This window comes from Grammomys surdaster, unplaced genomic scaffold, assembly GCF_004785775.1.
Source record: "Grammomys surdaster isolate TR1022 unplaced genomic scaffold, NIH_TR_1.0 124192, whole genome shotgun sequence".
Taxonomy (NCBI): domain Eukaryota; kingdom Metazoa; phylum Chordata; class Mammalia; order Rodentia; family Muridae; genus Grammomys; species Grammomys surdaster.
In genome coordinates this window covers 117410-124938 of record NW_021619267.1, presented here as the reverse complement: position 1 = coordinate 124938, position 7529 = coordinate 117410, and the positions used below count along the sequence as shown (strand labels likewise).

Here is a 7529-nt window from a genome sequence, read left to right as displayed (position 1 = left end):
TTCTTTCTTTCTTTCTTTCTTTCTTTCTTTCTTTCTTTCTTTCTTTCCTTCCTTCCTCCCTCCCTCCATCCCTCCCTCCCTTCCTCTCTTCCTTCCTTTCTCCTCTCTCCCTCTCTGCTTTTCTTTCATTTTCCTTGTTTCAAGGTTTTTCGTCCAGTTTTCTTTTCTTCCTTATTTCTTCCTTTCTTCTTCCTTATGCCCCTTCTTCCTTTCTTCCTTTCTCTTCCTCTCTTCTTTACCTCTTTGGTTTACTTTCTGTCATTTTATACTTGATGAATTATGCTTTTATCTATTTTCTTTGGTTAACTGGCATTCCATGATAGTAAAATTCTGTGAAATGAATATTCATAATGAAAACAGTGAATTAAGCAACTTCATTGGATGGTGTCAGTGAGATCCATGTAAGAGCCAGCAGAAACGAAAACTTCTGGGTGCTCAATGGGCCTTACATTCTTTTTTCACTTATGAAAGGAATGGTGCTTTGGAGATTAATCAGTATTAACAGCTATATGACAGGTTATTTACTTGCCTGACACTTTTACTAATTCTTAGGCTTGATAATAGCTTTTCTCCCTTATGACACAGAACAATTTTTAAATGATTGACATTAAATGTTATTACAGTGTTAGTGGACTCAGAATTAATTTTAATCAAATGGTGATGCAAGGATTTGCATTATGAATCAAGAGCTTTGCTTGAATATTGAACCATATTTTTGTAATATAGCAAACTAGCAATTTAAATTTCATTGCATGATAATCATTGTTTTCAGTTACATCTCACACAGTCAGAGATAAGTTAAGCTTATTACATTTCAAACACATTTCATTGAGCTGTTAACTATAGATGTTTAAGGATGTCAAAGGAACTCAATGATATTTGATATTTTCTGAACTTTTCCTGTATTATCGTCCCTGACCTCACACTCTTTGCTGTCTCTCCAGCATCGCCAGTACAATGGGTTTTATCCATGAGAAATGGAGTGCTGAGCAATGCCTCAGATGTTAAGAATACTTGCGTTTCTTTTCTGTACTCTTTGGGCATGAATGATATGTTTTCACAGATATGCATTAATACACACGCACGCACGCACACACACACACTCACACTATAAAAATGTATCTTAAAATTTTTTCACTGTTACATATAAAAATGTATTTCTGCAATTTTGAATTAGTTCTTGCTTTAGACATGTATTATTACCTGGTCAGATATCACTTGTGTCGATTGTGTTCAAATATCTTATTAGAAGCAAATTTTATGATACTATACATTATTTGATTTATTGCTTTATTCACACTTCACAAAATTATGTGTTCTGATTTCTGCATAATATATCCCTACGAATATTAATGTAATTAATGGGAATAATTGAACATCTTGCAAAACTAATAATTAGCAATTCTACTTATAAAAAATGTTAGTACAGAAAAGCCCAATCTTTTATATCCCTAGAGATATTTAAGAAAATGATATCTTTTCATTTTTTTTTGGTGTGGGTTCAGTGAACTTTATTGATGGTATTCAAGAGAGAGGGGGCCTCCTTAGGACCCTCCTGTTATTATGGGGGTCTGGGATGGGAATTGTGAGGGAATGTTCAGTGTTGTGGCCTAGTTGGGACAGGGAATCCTCAGCACTTGAGGGCTTCTCTCTTGCTCTCAGTGTCCTTGCTTGGGTGGGTAGTCCAGGGTTTCTTACTCCTTAGAGGCCATGTAGGCCATGAGGTCCACAACTCTGTTGCTGTAGCCATATTCATTGTCATACCAGGAAATGAGCTTTACAAAGTTGTGATTGAGAGCAATGGAAGAACCAGCATCAAAGATGGAAGAGTGAGAGTTGCTGTTGAAGTCACAGTAGACAACCTGGTAGTCAGTGTAGCCCAGGATGCCCTTCAGTGAGCCTTTGGATAGCTGCTTCACCACCTTCTTGATGTCATCATACTTAGAAGGTTATTCCATACAGCGTGTCAGATCCACAACAGATATATTGGCGGTAGGAATGTGGAAGGCCATGCAAATGAGCTTGCCGTTCAGCTCTGGGATGATCTTGCCTACAGTATTAGAAACACCAGTGGATGCCGTGATGATGTTCTGGGCAGCCATCACGCTTTTCAGCCTTTCCAGAGGAGCCATCCACAGTCTTCTGAGTGGCAGTGATGGTATGGACCATGGTCATGAATTCTTCCACAATGCCAAAGTTGTCATGGAGGACCTTGGCCAGTGGGGCTAAGCAGTTGGTGGTGTGGGATGAATTGCTGACAATCTTGAGTGAGTAATCATATTTCTTATGGCTCACACTCATCACAAACATGAGGGCATAGGCAGAAGGGGCAAAGATGATGACACTTTTGGCCCCACCCTTCAAGTGCTCCCCAGGCTTCTCCATGTGGTGAAGACTCCAGTAGATTCCACAACATACTCAACACCAGCATCATCCCATTTGATGTTAATGGGATCTTGCTCCTGTAAGATGGTGATGGTCTTCCATTTCCCATGAGTAGAATCATACTGGAACATTTAGACCATGTAGTTGAGGTCAATGAGGTGGTCTTTGATGGCAACAATCTCCACTCTACCAGACACCCAATATGACCAAATCTGCTCACACTGACCTTCACCATCTTGTCTACAGGACGAGACTGGCACTTCATGAGAAGATGCCACTGTCTCTGAAACAGGGAGGAGTAGAAAACCACAGCTTTTCTTTATTTTAATTAAACACTTGATTCTTATTAGCTATTTGCTTTATACATTTAGCATATAGCTATCTAGTATTAATACAAATTTATTGCAGTACCTAAAACAGAGTATAAGTGGCAGTTTATTGTATTGAAAACTGCTTCCGTATACAAATGAATTGAGTAATAAACTTTAATGTCAAGATATCAATATCTAATGTTTATATTTAACTCTGAATCAATAGGAACAGACAGAATGCAAAATGTAAAAATATTTTACTTTCTTATATATGAGTATTTTTCTTGAATTTATGTCTGTGTATTATGTGTGTGTAATGCCCCTGGAGGCCAAAAGAGGGTGTAGGATACCCTGGAACTGGAGTTGGAGATGGTGGTACGCTACTCTGTAGATTTTGGGAATTGAATCTGGGTCCTTTAAATATAGCACTACTCTTAACTGTTGAACAATCTCTCTAACCACTCAAATGTAAACAATTTCAAAAGTAGCAAAAGCAGTTTTGAATAGGCAACACAAAATTTACTTTGCATAATAGTATTTAACCAGAAAAACAACAAGACACAGTGTCTTTGAAGTTCACACAATATATGCTTTCCTTTAAAACGAGCTTAAAATTAATTCAAATGTGTGTTTCTGCAGATATGATGACAGAGTACTAAAATTTTGGTTCAGTTTTATGTTGTCTCAGCTGAATTAGCCTAAACATTTTGATTCTTTATTTTGAGTTTAGTTCTGAGTAAACAAGCCATATTGCTTTTATAATGATGTGGTTCTGATAACTTAGAAGAAATCAGGGTTTGAGCTTTGCAAATGAGTTAAAGGCTAAATTGAAGGCAAGATCTATAAAAAGCCTTACATTCTGATATTTAGGCACATCAGACTAAATTAAATGTACTTGTCTGCCCTTTGTTAATAAGCTTTCTGTCAATGTGAGAAGAAAACTAAGATAATTGCCTTAAATATAACCAGCTTTATTATGGGTCGCAGTTCCAATGGTTTTGGTTCAGGGTCAACTGACATTTTGCCTTTGGCCTGTCCTAACACAGTATGCCATCGTGGGAGCTACTGTGTCACAAGCTTGAGATATTTAGCCCATATGCCTATGAAGGACATTATAAGTTATAGCACAACCTATTTCAGAGTTATTGTTAGTAATTAAACATAATTTCTTATCTGCTTCTCTTTGTTTCTCAGTAATGTTCATTTTTCAACCCTCAAAATATTTTACCAATAAATACTAGTTCTTTCATTTTTCTGTTTGAGAAATATTAAAAACACTTGAGCACTAAATATTTCAAGCACTTTTTAAAAAGTTTTTTTTACATACTATAAAAATGTAATAAGTAAAGAATGAAGCTTTACCTGACCTATAAGCATACAGTACATTAAATGTCCCAAATTTTAGATCATTCTCCAGTGTGCTTCCATAGTACTTGAATCAGTTTTTCATTTGTGAGCATGTTTTGATCCTGAAGGCAGTTGTGCTTGTTATGTTCTCTTCATTGTTTCAGAACTAAACTGTGTCATCCTTCCCTACCCCAGCATGATTCTCTAGTGCCTAGCTTACTTGAACATTCAACATAGGGTGAGTAACCAAGGGGGTTAATGACTTGTATTGTTAGGGTGTTTAAAATGACCTCAGAGTGCTAGAGTTCCAGTGACATGTGGGAAAATTTTTAGTAGAATGTGTTAGAGAGGCAGGGAGGAGAGCAGACTGAGACAAAGTGGGTGGGAAACTGAGAAAAAGGAAGGAGGGCTGGAGGTAGAGGGATAAAAGGTGGAGAAAGTTCTGGCCTCAGAAGGATCATGTACAGACTTAACACTCCATTTCAATTAATTTTAAGATTGCTCAGGACAATAAATAGAGATCGTAAATGTATGCAATGGCCCACCAAATTTACTTTCACTGCTTATATTTTATGAATTTATTAACTCTAGGATTAAAAATTATTAAGAAACTAAAAATTGTGATCTCATCTAATTAAAATGTTTTATATTTACCTAACACATATAATATGTACATAATCTTAAATTAATTTATCCCACTTGGGTGGGTAAGCTACAAACTAACAAAATCCCCAGTACCAGTAGAAAGTAAGGAGTCCTAAGTGAATGAAGTTCCGAGTATTATTGACATGGACATGGCTATGTTGAGGACTTAGGTAAATTGGACCCATTGGATATTGACAAAGCCATTGTACACATGAAGTACTCTCAGGAAGGCTGGCAATACTTTCTCTGGGGATTCCAGTATGAGTGTTTATGAATGAGTAACCAGTGTGTGCAAAGGCTAGCAACCACAGCATCCTCCTCCTATTTGTTTATAGCAGGTGACTACAGAGACTTCCTGCTTGGAGTAGTTAACTTCCATTGTACCTAATAAACATGCTAAAAATATGGATTTTGAAAGGATCAGACTTCAAACTTATCCCAGTTTTACTGTACATGTGTCTGTCCATTCTTCATTACCTTACTACCAGTAGTCAGGTCCCAGGACCTAAACCATACAGGTAATTGGAACTAAGCATGAGAAATCTAAGTTAAGGTGTTGGTATGGTTAGTCCAAGTGGCTTACAACATAATATAGGTTATTGATGTTGCCCTTGGTTCCCGCTCAGAAGTTGAAGGTAAGTATCTATTGCTGAAAACATCACACCACCTAGGATACAGGGTTTGGATTTGATCTCACCTGAAAGTCTTCTGCCTGTGGCCTAGTTTCCATAGTAGCAGGAAGTAGTGTGACAGCTGCTAAGGAGTAAGAAATCAATAGTGCTAACCCATCTGAGATGGTAACAATGACCACCATGGCAAGACATCCCCAAAAGCAAAATAATGGCACTCACAACCCAGTAGTAACCAATAGCTCTCTAAGGTCACTCGCAGGAGTGAAAGCATGCTACTAAATATTTAACCAAATATCCAGGGCTAGTAACCTCATGGCTCTGAGAAGCAAACTTGCTACTGGTCCTTATTAAAGCCTAGGTAATTACAAGTACATTCTAAAACATATTCTTACATTTACAGATAATGGTATGTCTCACTCCTCACCAAAGAAGAATCTCTCTCTCTCTCTCTCTCTCTCTCTCTCTCTCTCTCTCTGTTCTTTTTATTGGATAGAGCAAATGAAGAGCATACAGAAAACCACATGGAACAAGGGATAGTAGGAAGCCCAGCCACAACACATACATCTTCAAAAAAGCTCAGGAAACATCCAGAAAGTGGCAACTGAGTGATTGTAAGATCCAGAGGATCACGATGTCTCTCTGAGAAGGTAAATCATAGAAATGGCTGCCTAAACATGATCTGAACAAAGAAAATACCAGTAGACAGGCTAATGGAAAAAGGAAAAAATTGAAGGCCTTATTTATCCCCAAGTAAAGAATTACTTGCACCTAATGACTTCTGAGAGGAGAGTCCACCATTTCAGGAATGAGACCAATTATTGTGTGTTCAATACAATGTGGTTTTCACTGAAATTATATACATACATGAATAGCAAGAATGGACTCAACAGGATACACACACACACAAACACACTCATCTATCTATAATATGTGTGTGTCTGTATGTGTGTGATAATAAAGAAAAACAGGCCATCAATTTGAGAGCAAGTGGGGCAATGGGAAGGATTGGAGGGAAGGCACAAAGGGGAGTGTTGGCTGGAGGATCAGGAAGAGAAGACATGCTACATAATTTAATTAAAATATGTTAATTAAAACAAAATAAGAAAATTTCTGGATGTTTTACTGATGTAACTTGGAACCTTGAGTAACAGATTATGACTATCTGTAGCACAGTGAAACAGCACCAGTCTGCCCTGGTGATATTTTCAAACCTGAGAGCTACATGCAGCCTGTGAATGACAAGCTTGACTTTATTCATAGCAAGGACATTCAAGCTTTCATATTCTACTCCACAAGGCTCTGCTAAGCTGATGTGCCTTTTAAGAAATAACTTTTGGTCTTTTGAGGATACATGTCAAATATTTCATCTAAGGCAGGCTAATTTGCCACTTCACTGATCTTGTTAGCTAATTAAATTACGTTGCTTAAGCATATCCTTCATACTGCTGGTTAATTATTAGAAATGCATTTTAAAGGATATACAAATACCTAAAACCATTAAATAAAAATACCCTTTATACATATATATATACATATATATATATATATATGTATACATATATATATATACATATATGTGTGTGTGTGTGTATTCAAACTAGAGAGTAAAATAAATATTTTAAAATACTAAATAATAGTAATACTAAGAAAATGTTAATAATACATTAATATATTAAGTATCTACAATGGTGAATTATACTAATACATATAAAAGAATAAATTAAATGAAAACCCTAGAGAATAGATAAAGTCAGGGAATATATAATGAAAGATAGACCTTCAGAATGCTACATGAAAAACGTGGCTTAGGTATCAAAAAGAAAAGGCTTACTGTTAGTTTGGAACACTGAGGGGAAAAAACAGAATGAAAACATTGAAATAGCCACAAAAATATTCAAAGTTCAGCATTTAGGCTTTTATGTGCAGAGCTTTGAAAGACAGATGTTTAACGATCCCATGGATGAATCAATAAATCATCCAATGTCTTTACTTCCATTTTCTTCCACCATTGAAAAATAAAGATTTAAAAAAAAGAAAGAGAAAGAAAAAATATTCACTGATATAACAAGTTTTAAGTTTTGTGAGTTGCCTCACTGCCTCCTTTCTCTCTCTCTCTCTGTCTCTGTCTCTCTCTTTCTCTCTCTGTCTCTCTGCCTCTCTGCCTCTCTCTCTCTCTCTCTCTCTCTCTCTCTCTCTCTCTCTCTCTCTC

General features: G+C 36.6%; 1 pseudogene; it reads right to left on the bottom strand.

Moving 5' to 3' along the window:
* Positions 1–1694: 1694 nt before the first annotated feature.
* On the bottom strand, positions 1695–5502 carry LOC114636472 (annotated as a pseudogene).
* Between the last annotated feature and the right edge of the window lie 2027 nt (positions 5503–7529).